Source organism: Nerophis ophidion, linkage group LG14 (assembly GCF_033978795.1).
Source record: "Nerophis ophidion isolate RoL-2023_Sa linkage group LG14, RoL_Noph_v1.0, whole genome shotgun sequence".
Classification (NCBI taxonomy): Eukaryota; Metazoa; Chordata; class Actinopteri; order Syngnathiformes; family Syngnathidae; genus Nerophis; species Nerophis ophidion.
Window position 1 is genome coordinate 54,370,672 of NC_084624.1, and position 16,608 is coordinate 54,387,279.

The window sequence follows — 16,608 nt, forward strand, 5'->3', positions numbered from 1 at the left end:
ACCGGAAGTAGCAGACGATGTGCGCGTGACGTCACGGGTTGTGGAGCTCCTCACATCTTCACATTGTTTACGATCATGGCCACCGGCAGCGAGAGCAATTTGCACCGAGAAAGCGACGATTTCCCCATTAATTTGAGCAAGGATGAAATAATCGTGGACGAGGAAAGTGAGAGTGAAGGACTAGAAATAAAAAATAAAGACGAGGGCAGTGGGAGCGATTCAGATGTTATTAGACACATTTCCTAGGATAATTCTGGAAAATCCCTCATCTGCTTATTTTGTTACTAGTGTTTTATCGTCCGGGGCGGCATAGCTCGGTTGGTAGAGTGGCCGTGCCAGCAACTTGAGGGTTGCAGGTTCGATTCCCGCCTCCGCCATACTAGTCACTGCTGTTGTGTCCTTGGGCAAGACACCTTACCCACCTGCTCCCAGTGCCACCCACACTGGTTTAAATGTAGCTTAAATATTGGGTTTCACTATGTAAAGCGCTTTGAGTCACTTGAGTAATGCGCTATATAAATATAATTCACTTCACTTTTAGTGAGATTATATGGTCATACCCGAAAGTCGGAGGGGTGTGGTGACCGCCAGTGTCTCTGAGGAAAGCCATGGAGGAGCCAAGAAAGTCGCAGCTGCCTCTTTGACAGCTGCAGGAGGAACGACACAAGCTCCGCTCATGTTTATGGTATGAGCCGACTTATTACCACAATTTTCTCACCGAAACCTGCCGGTTGACATGTGTTAGGGAACCATGTGCGCTTCACAACAAACAAAGAAACACCGGCTGTGTTTGTGTTGCTACAGCCGGCTGCAATACACCGCTTTCCACCAACATCTTACTTTTTTGAAGTCTCCATTATTAATTGAACAAATTGCAAAAGATTCAGCAACACAGAGTCCAGAACACCGTGTAATTACGCGATAAAAATTGACTATATTAGCCGTTAGTGGTGCTGGGACAACATGTCTGCTACCACTGGTGACGTCATCATTCTGCGACGTTTTCAACAGGAAACTTCGCCCGGAATTTAAAATTGCAATTTAGTAAAGTAAAGCGGCCGTATTGTCATGTGTTGCAATGTTAATATTTCATCATTGATATATAAACTATCAGACTGCGTGGTCGCTAGTAGTGGCTTTCAGTAGGACTTTAATTGTGCAGCCGCGAGCTTCATATTTGTTGCAACTTGTTATTTTTGGTAACGCTTTGAAAGTTTACCAGCACCTTTTCTTTTTGCATCACCCTACCGGAGGCCGTATGTGTAGCAGGCCTTACATTTTATGTAGTTTCACTTTATGTGTATGTTTTACGCATGCGTAAAGCAACCAAATTAGTGTTTTAAGGGCAATCATGTGCTTTTACTGTAATAGTCAACGTTCAACCAATCAATGAATGTTTATTTATATAGCCCTAAATTACAGGTGTCTAAAAGGGCTGCACAAACCACTATGACATCCTCGGTAGAGCCCACATAAGGGCTAGGAAAAACTCACACCAGTGGGACGTCGGTGACAGTGACAATGATGACTATGAGAAACCTTGGAGAGGACCGCATATGTAGGCAACCCCTCCCTAGGGTAGTGGTTCTCAACCTTTTTTCAGTGATGTACCCCCTGTGAACATTTTTTTAATTCAAGTACCCCCTAATCGGAGCAAAACATTTTTGGTTGAAAAAAAGAGATAAAGAAGTAAAATACAGCACTATGTCAACAGTTTCTGATTTATTAAATTGTATAACAGTGCAAAATATTGCTCATTTGTAGTGGTCCTTCTTGAACTATTTGGAAAAAAATTTATAAAAATAACTAAAAACTTGTTGAAAAATAAACAAGTGACGCAATTATAAATAAAGATTTCTCCACATAGAAGTAATCATCAACTTAAAGTGCCCTCTTTGGGGATTGTAATAGAGATCCATCTGGATTCATCAACTTCATTCTAAACTTTTCTTCACAAAAAAAGAAATCTTTAACATCAATATTTATGGAACATGTCCACAAAAAATCTAGCTGTCAACACTGAATATTGCATTGTTGTATTTCTTTTCACAGTTTATATTTTGTTGAAGTATTATTCAATAAATATATTTATCAAGGATTTTTGAATTGTTGCTATTTTTAGAATATTATACTTACCCCTTGGCATACATTCTAGTACCCCCAGGGGTACGCGTACCCCCATTTGAGAACCACTGCCCTAGGGCAGCATTTTTCAACCTTTTTTGAGCCAAGGCAAATTTTTTGCATTGAGGCACACCACCAGCAGAAATCATCCTATTTTAGTGGCTTTTTCTCTCTTTTTTTTGGTATTTTCCTGTAGCAGTCTCACGTCTTCCTTTTTAAAGCGATATTTCCCGCATCTACTTTGTTTTAGCAATCAAGGATATTTCAAATGTTTTTAATACTTCTTTGTGGGGACATTGTTGATTGTCATGTCATGTTCGGATGTACTTTGTGGACGCCGTCTTTGCTCCACAGTAAGTCTTTGCTGTCGTCCAACATTCTGTTTTTGTTTACTTTGTAGCCAGGTCAGTCTCAGTTTCGTTCTGCATAGCCTTCCCTAAGCTTCAATGCCTTTTCTTAGGGGCACTCACTTTTTGTTTATTTTCTTGTTTAAGCATTAAATACTTGTTTTACCTGCACACTGCCTCCCGCTGTTTCCAACATTTACAAAGCAATTAGCTACCGGCTGCCACCTACTGATATGGGAGATTATTACACGGTTATTCTAGACAACACCGACACTCAACAACGACACATTTGCAGATTACAATTGCTGGTTTGCTAAAAACATTTTTTGTCCCAATTAGGTGAAATTAGATCATCTCCCACGCCACACCAGATCATACCTCACAGCACAGTGGTTGAAAAACACTGCCCTAGGGGACCGAAAGCAATGGATGTCGAGCGGATCTAACGTGATATTGTGAAAGTCCAATCCATAGTGGATCTAACATAACCGTGAGAGTCCAGTCTAACGTGGATCCAACGTTGCTGTGTTTCATTATTCCACTGCCACAGTAAGCCTTTTGCATGTTAATCCCTCTTTTAGTCTTAGTGCAGACCCACCTTGCTTCTGCCATGACACACACACACTCACAACTGGATGGTGAGGAGCACTAACAGGTGGCCCAGTATCATGGACCTAAAGCCAGGCAGGAAAAATGAAGGCTCTGAATACGCACTGCTGATTGGCTTTGTATGTAACCAATCAGATGGCTGTGTGGGCGGGACAATGAGGCAGAGGCAGAAAGCAGAGCAGCTTGTGAAGACTTCTGCTTCCGAAATTGTTCGATACGCCCGCGTGGCGAACCGACACCCCCGTACCAAAACGGTGTGATACAAATACACGTACCATTACACCCCTAGTTATACCATAAAGGTATGTCGACTATAGGCACTCCTTTTGTTGCTTTGGCCACATGTTTTGGGTGATTGTCATGTTGGAAGACCAATCCACGATTGATTGGTTCTCATTCTCAATACCTTAGTCTAGGCCTGGGTCCCATTCGTTTATGTGTATATTGAGATAACTATGTCGATTTCTGCACAGTGGATTTAGGATACTATGGATCAGCACCTCATTATACTATTGGCTAGTTTTGTATTCATATATGTAAGTTTCTCCTTTAAAAAAAAAGTTAGAACTTTCTACCCTTTAACAACCAAAAAGCTGTGAAAAGTTAAAGTTAAAGTACCAATGATTGTCACACACACACTAGGTGTGGTAAAATTTGTCCTCTGCATTTGACCCATCCCCTTGATCACTCCCTGGGAAGTGAGGGGAGCAGTGGGCAGCAGCAGTGCCGCGCCCGGGAATCATTTGATGGTGATTTAACCCCCAATTCCAACCCTTGATGCTGAGTGCCAAGCAGGGAGGTAATGGGTACCATTTTTTTACAGTCTTTGGTATGTCTCGGCCGGGGTTTGAACTCACAACCTACCGATCCCACTAGGCCACTGAGTGGGTAAAAACAGATGTATTACTTTGAACCTCCGCGGGGAGAACCCAATGGAATTCTAGTCCATGACCTTAACCACTCCGCAATGATAACACACAAAACCATGAGGCTGTGCTCAAAATTTGGATTATTTACGGAACTTGTGTGAGCCTATGGCTTTACACTTTGTTACATATATATATATATTTATATATATCTTGATTGGATTATCCAGAGAATAGTGCTCGATACCGTGGTAGAGCGTAATATGTAGGTGTGGGAAAAATCACAAGACTACTTCATCTCTACAGAACTGTTTCATGAAGGGTTCCCTCAATCACCAGGAGAAAAATCTCCTGATGATTGAGGGAACCCTTCATGAAACAGTTCTGTAGAGATGAAGTAGTCTTGTGATTTTTCCCACACCTACATATATATATATATATATATATATATATATCTATATATATATATATATATATATATATATTGCATTCTTTTTTGGTTGCTTTATTGAGTTTACAACCCCATGGTGCTGTTTTGTACTGTTTTTGTACTGTTTACATGTTTTGTTTATTATTATTTCTATTCTTATATGTTAATGTTGCATATTTTAAATAAAGGTTTATTAAAAAAAATCACTATAGGTCAGCGAAACACCCCAGATTTACTTGAAATGACACTTAGCATAAAAAACTGTCACACTTATAAATTATTTTCTTTGTTGATAATTCCCATATTTTTTAAAGATGTACTTAACATGTGCGTCATTTTATAGTGTTTCCTATTGTTTTTCTCTGAGAGATAGAGAACAACCGTCTCCATATGGTCATTGCTAATTGCAAGTTTTCGATGACAACTGAAACATTTTCTAGTAGAAATAAGCACAGAAGCTCAAAATAATCCGAAAGCCACGGCTAACTCACGTTTCATTCAATGAATGCAAACGCCTCTCGAGGAAGTAATTTATAGCAGCCGCCGCCTTACACAATAGAAAGAAATGATGAGAAAGTAAGCATAATCCACAAAGTCAGGCAAATGTTAAAATAGAAGTCCAGCACAGCACCAATGGTTTAAGGCTGGTACATGCAGTACATAAGATGTGAATATAAGCAGGGTTTCCTCTTCACAGAATTAATCGTGGTGTGGTTCCACAGCAAAATAAAAAGTCCCCACACCTAAAAAATATGGTGTTTTACAGAAAAACTATTGATTACTATGACTATCGATGCACGGAAAATTCAGCCACCGAGAGACTTTGGTCACCAAAACTGCAACCCTAGCCGATACAGGATGTTGGCATGATACAAGGACGATGCACGATATTGTCTAGAGCGGAAGCAGCATGTCTGCAATCTGGACATACTTCAATATATCTGGCGGCGTGGCTCAGATTGTAAAGCGGCCGTCGAGCAACTTAAAGGGTTCCTGGTTTGAATCCATCCATCCATCCTCATCACTGTCGTTGTGTTCTTGGGCAAAACACATCACTCAATTTTCTCCCAGTGACATTCAGCATCAAGGGTTGGAATTGGGGGTTAAATAACCAAAAATGATTCTCAAGCGCGGCATCGCTGCTGCCCACTGCTCCCCTCACCGCCAAGGGGGTGAACAAGGAGATGGGTCAAATGCAGAGGACAAATTTCACCACACCTACTGTGTGTGTGACAATCAGTGGTACTTTAACTTTAACTTAAAGGGGAACATTATCACCAAACCTATGCAAGCGTCAATATATACCTTGATGGTGCAGAAAAAAGACCATATATTTTTTAACCGATTTCCGAACTCTAAATGGGTAAATTTTGGCAAATTAAACGTCTTTCTGTTTATCTGTCTTTTTGCGATGACGTCAGAACGTGACATCACTGAGGTAATACAGCTGCCATTTTCATTTTCAACACATTGCAAACACTGGGTCTCAGCTCTGTTATTTTCGACTATTTTTTGGAACCTTGGAGACATCATGCCTCGTCAGTGTGTTGTCGGAGGGTGTAACAACACTAACAGGGAGGGATTCAAGTTGCACCACTGGCAAGAAATCTGCCGCCAGACCCCCATTGAATGTGCCAGAGTGTCTTCACATTTGACCGGCGATGCTAAGACAGACATGGCACAGAGATGTATGGATAACCTGCAGATGCATTTGCAACCATTTAGTCAACTAAATCACAAAGGTGAGTTTTGTGGATGTTGTTGACTTATGTGCTAATCAGACATATTTGGTCGCGGCGTGACTGCCAGCTAATCAATGCTAACATGCTACGCTAATTGATGCTAACATGCTATTTACCGGGGGTGCTAAAGCAGACATGACACAGAGATGTATGGATAACCTGCAGATGCATTTGCAACTATAAAGTCAATGAAATCACAATGGTGAGTCTTGTTGATGTTGACTGCCAGCTAATCGATGCTAACATGCTATTTACCGGCGGTGCTAAAGCAGACATGGCACAGAGATGTATGGATAACCTGCAGATGCATTTGCAACTATATTACGTTTCCTTCCACCCACATTTAATGCGAAACAAACACTTACCAATCGACGGATTTAAGTTGCTCCAGTGTCACAAGATGCGAAAGTCCTGATCGTTTGGTCCGCACATTTTACCGCCGATGCTAACGCAGCTATTCGGCCATGCTATGGCTATGAATAGCGTCAATAGCTATTCGCTCAATAGCTTCAGTTTCTTCTTCAATACTTTCATACTCCAACCATCTGTTTCAATACATGCGTAATCTGTTGAATCGCTTAACCTGCTGAAATCCGAGTCTGAATCCGAGCTAATGTCGCTATATCTTGCTGTGGTATTCGCCATTGTTTGTTTACATTGGCAGCACTGTGTGACGTCACAGGGAAATGAACAGTGTCTTGGCAGAGAGCGAAAAAAAAGGCACTTTAAGGCTTTTTTCAGGGATTTTCCGGGACCGGTAAAATAAAAAATAAAAAAATACAACAAGCCACTGGGAACTGATTTTTATTGTTTTTAACCCTTTTGAAATTGTGATAATGTTCCCCTTTAACTTAAGTTGCATTTAGAAGTCGATGAAAAAACTAGAGCCAATGAATTTGTGTACGCTTTATTGTCCGACAAGTCGTCTATTCGTTAAGGTAGCCGATGACTAAACGACTATCAAAATAATTCTTAGTGTCAGTCCTATCAATGTTCTAAACAGGAAATAGAAACTATGCAACATAATACAACAATAATTATTGCAGTCTCACTGGAATGCCAAGTGATGGGATATTCATATCTATCGTTTGGATGAAGAATTAACCATAATCCTCACAGAGGGGTAAATATAAAAGGTAGTAACCAAAAAGCGTTGTTTTATTTTGTTCTCGCCATCTCCGGGTCTAAGTCAAATGTCGGGGACAGTGGCCGTGCCCGCAACCTGAGGGTTGTCGGTTCAATCCCCACCTTCTACCCACCTAGTCACGTCCGTTGTGTCCTTGAGCAAGACACGTAACCCTTGATCCTGATGGGTGGTGGTTAGCGCCTTGCATGGCAGCTCCCTCCATCAGTGTGTGAATGTGTGTGTGAATGGGTGAATGTGGAAATAGTGTCAAAGTGCTTTGAGTACCTTGAAGGTAGGAAAGCGCTATACAAGTACAACCCATTTACCATTTAAATAGTGCTCTATAGGCGGGATAGTACACTACCATGCGATGCAATGAAATCCACCTTGTACTTCGAATACCGTATTTCCTTGAATTGCCGTCGGGGCGCTAAGTAATTTATTACCTCTTCTCACTCCAGCGTTTACCAAAAGGCATGCGGTAAAGACAAGCATGCGCTAATTATTTTAAAACCTCTTCTAACTCCGGCGCTTACAAAGGCATGCGGTAAATTTAGGCCTCCACTTATAAATTTGAGTGTGATGTAAGGATACCATCATGAAAAGCACATTTAATAAAAAAAAAAACATTATTATGGTCTTACCTTTACTTATAAATGAAGTCCATGCGCAGCTCCTTCTGATCAAAAGCATCGATAACTTGTTTATAGAAGTCTTCCTTATCTTTCTTCAGTTTTAAAAGTCTCTCTGTCTCGATGGAGATCTTCCTTAATTACCTCGTACTTCGATTAAAAGTCCAGTTTAAAAAACTGTTTTATTTTAGATATGTAATCCTCCATGTTAAAAGTGCAAGCGAGAGGAAAAGCTGCTCACTCTTGCTGCTTGTTGTCACTTCTTCTACAGCCGAGTAGTCGCAAAAAGGATCACCATCGCCCTCTACCACAAGGAGGCAGGAGTCATTTAATAACTCATATTTGACACACGCAGCTACGGTATATTAATAAAACATAGATGCTTACTGTTCTTTTTAGCATATTCAATAGCTTGGACCTTAAGTCCTACTGAATTGCTCTTAATCTTCTTCCCTTTATGCGATTTCAAATAATTGAAATCAGCCTCCTCTATTTTGAAAATGATGACAGGTGAAGTCTCACTCGTGACGTGACGAGTTTGACCCGGTGGAAATTCTAGGCATATGCTAATATTTTGACCTGGTGGAAATTCTAGACATGCGCTAATAAAACTAATATTTTGCGAAACAAGTTTGACTTGGCGTTAATCCTGAGCCGGCGGTAATACTAAGCATGCGCTAATTATTTTGCGAAACGATTTTGACCCGGCAGTAATTCTAGGCAGGCGCATACTATATACCCGGCGGCAATTCAAGGAAATACGGTAGTCAAAATTTGTGTGGCAATCATTGGTTCTTTAACTTTAACTTTAATAAGATAATCAGTTTTTGCTGTCTTTGGTCAAACAGGGTAAAAGTGAGACAAAACTAGCCCGGTTGCTTTCATGTGTACGAGTATGCAGGGCGCTCCTCACCCCCACTGGGTGCAACAAGGGGTGCTTTGCTGCTTTACAGCGTGAGGATGCTCTCCTCTCACTCCTCATAGCAGACTTTCAAGCGGCACAGCAGGTGGCCTGGGTGGCATGAATGGGGGAGTCGGAAGCAAGTCCCTCACCCAAGAGACCCCCACCACTTTCCTGGGTGATTGGCAGGTGCTGAGAAGACGCCTCAGAGAGTGTGCCAGTGCGATTACTGCTTCACGCGATGCTCTCTGCAGCCTTCGCTCGCTTCCAGTCGCCTCTGTCAACTCACGTTTAGGCTCGGGCTGCGCGATATGGCCTTTTATTTCGATCTCCATATTTTTAGGCCATGTCACGATACACCATATGTATCTCCATATTTTGCCTTTGCCTTGAATGAACGAATGAATGATGCATATAATCACAACAGTATGATGATTCTATGTGTCTACATTAAAACATTCTTCTTCATACTGCATTAATATATGTTACTTTTAAACTTTCATTCAGAGAGGGAAACCACAACTAAAAGTGTATTTATTAAACAGTTATTAAGCAGTGGCACAAACATTCATGTCATTTCCAAAACAGAAAGTGCAAGATTGTCAGAGACATTTTAAAACAAACTATGAGTGCACTTTTGTGCATGATGTCACTAAGATGACATATCAAAACAACACTAAATTAAAGTGCACTTTTTGTACAGAACACCACTACAATAGTTTAAAACAAATAAAGTGCACTTTTGTGCATGATGTCACTAAGATGACATATCAAAACAACACTAAATTAAAGTGCACTTTTTGTACAGAATGCCACAACAAATAGTTTAAAACAAATAAAGTGCACTTTTGTGCATGATGTCACACACGGTATTTCAAGAACTGTCAAATAAAAATGTGCTGCATAATAGGATATCAAATAGTGTATGTCCTTCGCTATGTGGTAGGTTCCTGCGGACATTATCTCCTTCTGTTGTTGACTATTTTTTCATACGGTGTTGATCTGGAAATTGTTGCTTCGGCATTTTGTTGGTATGGCACCGGCCAGAGATGTTGACATGCTGAGTTTCAAGCACTCCTTATTCTCTAGATAAGGGGTCGGGAACCTTTTTGGCTGAGAGAGCCAAAAAGCCAAATATTTTAAAATGTATTTCCGTAAGAGCCATATAATATTTGTTTTAACACTGAACACAACAAAACACGTGCATTTTTAAGTAAGACCAACATTTCTAGAGTATAATAGGTCTCTTATTCTTTGCAATAACATTGTTATTCTGAAGCTAACTGTGGAGGGGGCGTGGCCCGCGGGCCTGCAGCGAACTGGGGTGTGCCAGGACCGGCCTGGAAATCAGCGAGAGCTGCGTAGATGGCCCACCTGAGCCTTGTTATCTAATCTCCTGTCGCTGGAGCCAGAGCGCGAGCGAGAACGAAAGAGAAAAATACAATTGCTGGACAGCGACTGAGAGACTTATTGAAAAATATAACAATAGTGTAACCCTGAAACGGGCTCTCATGTCGGTGCTTGGTGGTCTGAAGAACCCCCAGGGGGACAAGCCCCACACTAACCAATAATAAATAAATAACTTCTTAACGCAACTTCTTGAACAGATGCGGTAGTAAACCGATGGATGGACTAAAAATGCATGAGAATGTTTTATGTTTTGAACATTATTTTTAACACTTATTACAAGTGGAATTATTGATTACTTATCATGTTAAGCAATGTCAGCTCAGATTTATCCGAGAGCCAGATGCAGTCATCAAAAGAGCCACATCTGGCTCGCGAGCCGTAGGTTCCCTACCCCTGCTCTGGATTAAGGGAGCCCATTACGTCGATCGTGGAGGGTCTGCCAGTCGATCGCAAACCAAGCATTAAAAAAATAAACCTAAACATTTGTGATCATCAATCTTTACTACGACGTCACTTTCGCCACTTGATTGACATTCACGGCACCCGAGGGACTCCTGAGATGACGCTGGCTGCTGCCAGATCATTATTAAGAAAACATGACCGAGAGGAGGGCGAGAAACACTTTTTATTTCAACAGACTCTCGCGCCGTACTTGCTGTCAAAACCCTAAAGACAGACTGCACAGTTGCTGTCTTCACAATAAAAGCCCTGCTTCATCCTGCCAAAATAAGAGTCTCAGAAAGCTAGCGTGCACAAGATAACAAGTTACAGAGTTTGCCACCAATGTATTTCTTGCAAAATGTATAGAAACGAGTATGGAAGCTGGACAAATAAGATGCCAAAAACTAACCACTTTCATGTGGTATTGGACAGAAAGGAGGACTTTTTTTCTCCTCCATTCGAAAGTGCGGACGTTATCAGCACTGTTGTCTGATTCCAATCAATGCAAGTCATCAGAATCAGGTAATACACCAACTTATATTCTTGTCTTCATGAAACAAAGGAATCTATAATGCTTGTTATCATTAAACACCTTTAATGTGTTAACATAAACGTCTCTTTGATAAATAATTAAATATAAATTATATATATGAATGAAGTAGATTCCTTCGACTTGGTCAATTGAAAAGTAGCTCGTCTTCAGAAAAAGTGTGGGCACCCCTGCTCCAGAGAGTGACTTTTCAAATGATGCTACAAATGAGCTGTAATGCTACTTTTTGTAGCTGTGCTTTTGCCGCACACTCGACATATTACGGTTGTCTGCTCAACATCTTCCTGCTTGAAGCCAAACCACCGCCAGACGATGGACCCCGTGCTATTTTTCTTGGGAATTAATTCTTCCTTCATTTGTTACCAGATTCGCACTTCCTTTCTCTCGTATTACCACTTGCACCACAGCTAATGTTACCAATTCCGCTACCTGTCTGCTCTGCGAGGGCGTATGACAGTATGTGACATATGTAAGAAGTTGCGCTTGTTTTATGTCTCTGTGAGAAGGAGAGACAAGAAAGAGTGAGAAGAGCCTGTAGTGTAATGCCCGCAGCTAAAAGCAACTGCGTGAGAACGTAGACTTTAATATCACCATATAGTCATTTACTGTATCGCACAGAGACAAACCCGCGATATATCGAGTATATTCCATATATCGGCCAGCCCTATGTTAGGCTGTCCATTTAAGGAGGCGGGGTAGTCCACTTAAGACGCAGCGGCTCGGGGGGTTAATTGTCTGTACAGTTGTAATAAAAGTAGTCAAAAATAGTCAGTGTTCAGCTGTTCAAAAGTCCACGAGCCACTCCCGAAACATGTCTTATAATTGCATCTTATCTGATTGGCCGCAAGCAGCGAGTAAAGATCTGACAGTTGCACACAAAAACTACACACTGTCCGCTCTTTACAGTGCTGTGGCACAGAAAACAAATGTCTTCCATATTAACACTCAAACACTGTGCACGTGTGCACTCGTACATATAGACTTAGACTTAGACAAACGTTAATGATCCACAAGGGAGTTTGTTCCAAATATAGACACAATTCCATCATAAAGTGGTGCTAAGCCCTCTTCTCTTCACCCTGACTTCTGCTACAACTCAGAGCTGTGTCACATCCAGAAGTACGCGGATGACACAGCCATGGTCGGGTGCATCAGGGACGGCAGAGAGGAGGAGTTTCGGAATCCGGTGAGGGATTTTGTTGTCTGGTGCCACACCAACCTCTTGCAGCTCAATCCATCAAAGACCAAGGAGCTGGTCATTGACTTTGGGAGGTCGAGTCCACGGTCACAACCTATTGTGATCGAGGGAGTTGAGGTACAGACCGTGGACTCATTCAAGTACCTCAGGGTTTGGGTGGACAATAAGCTGGACTGGACTGTTAACACGGACCACCAGTACAAGAAAGGACAGAGCAGGCTGTACTTCCTCAGGAGACTGCACTCCTTCAACATTTGTAGAAAACTCCTGTGGATGTACTACCAGTCTGTGGTTGCCAGTGTTGTGTTCTACATGGTAGTGTGCTGGGGGGGGCACAGCTCCAGACTTGAGAAACTGATCAGGCGGGCCGGTTCTACAATGGGAATGAAACTGGACTCACTGATGACGGTGGCAGAGAAGAGGACTGTTGACAAACTAGTGAGCATCCTGGATGATGCCAGTCACCCTCTGCATAGTGTTATCAGTAGCCAGAGGAGCCTGTTCAGTGCTAGACTGCTTCATCCCAAGTGCAGGACTAATAGACTCAAAAAGTCCTTTGTCCCACACGCCACGGCGTGGCGCAGTGGGAGAGTGGCTGTGCGCAACCCGAGGGTCCCTGGTTCAAATCCCACCTGGTACCAACCTCGTCACGTCTGTTGTGTCCTGAGCAAGACACTTCACCCTTGCTCCTGATGGGTGCTGGTTGGCGCCTTGCATGGCAGCTCCCTCCATCAGTGTGTGAATGTGTGTGTGAATGGGTAAATGTGGAAGTAGTGTCAAAGCGCTTTGAGTACCTTGAAGGTAGGAAAGCGCTATACAAGTACAACCCATTTATTTATTTATTTATCATTAGACTGTACAACTCCTCTTTGGGGCGGGGGGCGGGGGGTACTAGGATGACAGGGGATGCAAAACAATAACAGTGCAATACGTTTTCATAACATGGTCACTACTGCCTACTTTCTCTTGTTATATTCTTATTTTACTGTTATATTGTTATTCCCATTGTTGCTTTTTATATTTTATTCTTATTGTAATATTTCTCTATTTTGTTTCCATTTAAAGCCCCATTATTTACTTTTTACTTTGATTTAATTTGATCTCAACTCTGTACACTGCTGCTGGAATTTTAATTTTCCTGAAGGAATCAATAAAGTACTATCTATCTATCTATCTATCTATCTATCTATCTATCTATCTATCTATCTATCTATCTATCTATCTATCTATCCATCCATCCATCCATCCATCCATCCATCCATCCATCCATCCATCCATCCATCCATCCATCCATCCATCCATCCATCCATCCATCCATCCATCCATCCATCCATCCATCCATCCATCCATCCATCCATCCATCCATCCATCCATCCATCCATCCATCCATCCATCCATCCATCCATCTATAAAGCCTAAGGCAACGCTCAATTACACACAAAAACATCCCTAAACTTTACTTGCACCGTTGCTAAATATTTATTGATTTGAAATAGGACAATGGATATTCATCAACATAGAACAACAATGTAAATCTGCCGGAGTTAGCACGATAGCTAATTTTCAGCAGTCGTCCTAAGGCAGGTTAATACAGTGAACATTCGACAGGTCGTGATACAAAAGAATGCATAAATAACATAAGACATTTCAAACTACAATCATACTATAAGCACAGACCATGAACCAAACAAAAAAAAAAACAAGTGAATACTCATGGGTTGGCAGCCTGTTCCATGACTGTATGCCTCTGATAGAACCCACCGTTTGGCCAAATTTAGTCCTGCGCCTTTGTACCTTGCAGTCCCCTCTGGCCACTGCTCTGGTCTTTACTTGACTGCCATTTTTTGTATTAATAATATCTATCAAGTGAAGTGTCTCGCTCAAGGACACAAGGGACGTGACTAGGTGGGTAGAAGGTGGGGATTGAACCAGGAACCCTCAGGTTGCTGGCACGGCCACATTCTCAAAGCCACCACGCTGTCCACTTTAGTGGTTTCATAATATTCTCTGAGGTATGGGAGCAACTTGTATAGCAGTCGTTCATGTAGCGGAATATCATGGCATGCATATATATATATACTAGGGGTGTAACGGTACGGGGGTTTCGGTTCGGTTCGGAGGTGTACGAGTTTCCACACGGACGTATTAGGTAGCGCGCCACACGTTGTGTAAACAATGCAGTGCGAGGCACAACACAGGGCAGGTTAACAGCGACCGGGCTAGGACAACATGCAAAAGCCAGAGCTGGAAGACCCTCCTGCCTTGTTAACATCTCCCCTTTGGGAACACTTTGGCTTTGCGGTGCGATACAACAATGGAGGACGGAGGTTTGCCGAACTTGTTGAGCAGCAGTAGGGTATGCTTCTGCCAACACGGCAAACATGCTAACCCCTTTGAAGCAGCACCACCCCCAAGTCAAGCTCGCTTTAAAGGGGAACATTATCACAATTTCAAAAGGGTTAAAAACAATAAAAATCAGTTCCCAGTGGCTTGTTTTATTTTTCGAAGTTTTTTTCAAAATGTTACCGGTCCCGGAATATCCCTAAAAAAGCTTTAAAGTTCTTGATTTTCCCTATTTGCGGTGCGACTGTCCATTTCCCTGTGACGTCATACAGGGCTGCCAATACAAACAACATGGCGGTTACCACAGCAAGATATAGCGACATTAGCACGGATTCAGACTCGGATTTCAGCGGCTTAAGCGATTCAACAGATTACGCATGTATTGAAACAGATGGTCAGAGTATGGAGGCAGATAGCGGAAATGAAATTGAAGAAGAAATTGAAGCTATTGAGCGAATAGCTATTGACGCTATTCGGCCATAGCATGGGTGTACCTAATGAAGTGACCCATAGCATGGCTGCCTTATTAGCATCGCCGGTGAAATGTGCGGACCAAACGATCAGGACTTTTGCATCTTGTGACACTGGAGCAACTTAAATCCGTCGATTGGTAAGTGTTTGTTTCGCATTAAATGTGGGTATCTAGTTTCAAATGTACATACAGCTAGCGTAAATAGCATGTTAGCATCGATTAGCGTAGCATGTTAGTATCGATTAGCTGGCAGTCATGCTGCGGCCAAATATGTCTGATTAGCACATAAGTCAACAACATCAACAAAACTCACCTTTGTGATTTTGTTGACTTTATTGTTGTAAATGCATCTGCAGGTTATCCATACATCTCTGTGCCATGTCTGTCTTAGCATCGCCGGTCAAATGTGAAGACACTTTTGTACATTCAATGGGGGTCTGGCGGCAGATTTCTTGCCAGTGGTGCAACTTGAATCCCTCCCTGTTAGTGTTGTTACACCCTCCGACAACACACCCACCAGGCATGATGTCTCCAAGGTTCCAAAAAACGGAAAATAACAGAGCTGAGACCCGGTGTTTGTAATGTGAAAATGAAAATGGCGGGTCATCGCTAAAAGACCGATAAACAGAAAGGCGTTTAATTTGCCGAAATTCATCCATTTAGAGTTCGGAAATCGGTTAAAAAAATACATGGTCTTTTTTCTGCAACATCAAGGTATATATTGACGCTTGCATAGGTTTGGTGATAATGTTCCCCTTTAAGGAAGAGAAAGAGGAGTGTGGTGCAAACACCGCATTCAAGCAGCCTCTCTTCGGCCAGCCAGGCAGGGCTAAAGCAATAACAAATGTTTTTATAGCAGCACATTTAAGACCATCCATCCATTTTCTAACGCTTGTCCCGTTCGGGTTCGCGGGGGGTTGCTGTATTGCATTAAAACTAGATTTTGACCCACTTCAATGGTGGAAGAACAATCAGCCCATATATACTCTTACTACCAAGTTAGCCAGGCTGGGGGGGACAGAAAAGTTGGTCTGAGGCTGAGTTGACTTGAAACTGTTTAATGTTGCACTTTTTATATGTAGAAGAAAAGTTTTGTCATTTTATTTCTTCTGAGCAACAACTGGAGGCAGTTTAATGTTGATTAACGTGGAACAAGTTGGAAAAACTTATTGGGGTGTTACCATTTAGTGGTCAATTGTACGGAATATGTACTGTACTGTGCAATCTACTAATAAAAGTATCAATCAATCAAAAAAGCACTTTATATGTAGAAAGATTTTGTTAAGAAACCATTCTGAGCCTTATCTTATTCAGTTTATATTTTATATATGTTGACCACATTAACCCTGGCAATGGACCCTGTGTGTGTCTATGTATGTTATGCCATTCTTTACAATTTTGGTAAATAAATAACCCA

At 41.8% G+C, this 16,608-nt stretch overlaps 1 protein-coding gene across 2 annotated transcripts in view; it reads left to right on the forward strand.

Moving 5' to 3' along the window:
* Positions 1–16,608, forward strand: part of yes1 (YES proto-oncogene 1, Src family tyrosine kinase) — an 83,481-nt gene that overhangs the window by 779 nt on the left and 66,094 nt on the right. Inside the window, exon 2 of one of the 2 annotated variants that reach the window (XM_061921064.1) lies at positions 2,811–3,020. The exons of the other annotated variant lie outside the window; for it this stretch is intronic. The gene's annotated coding sequence lies outside the window, so the exon portion shown is untranslated. The remainder of the gene's footprint in view (positions 1–2,810; positions 3,021–16,608) is intronic. 2 annotated transcript variants of the gene reach the window in all.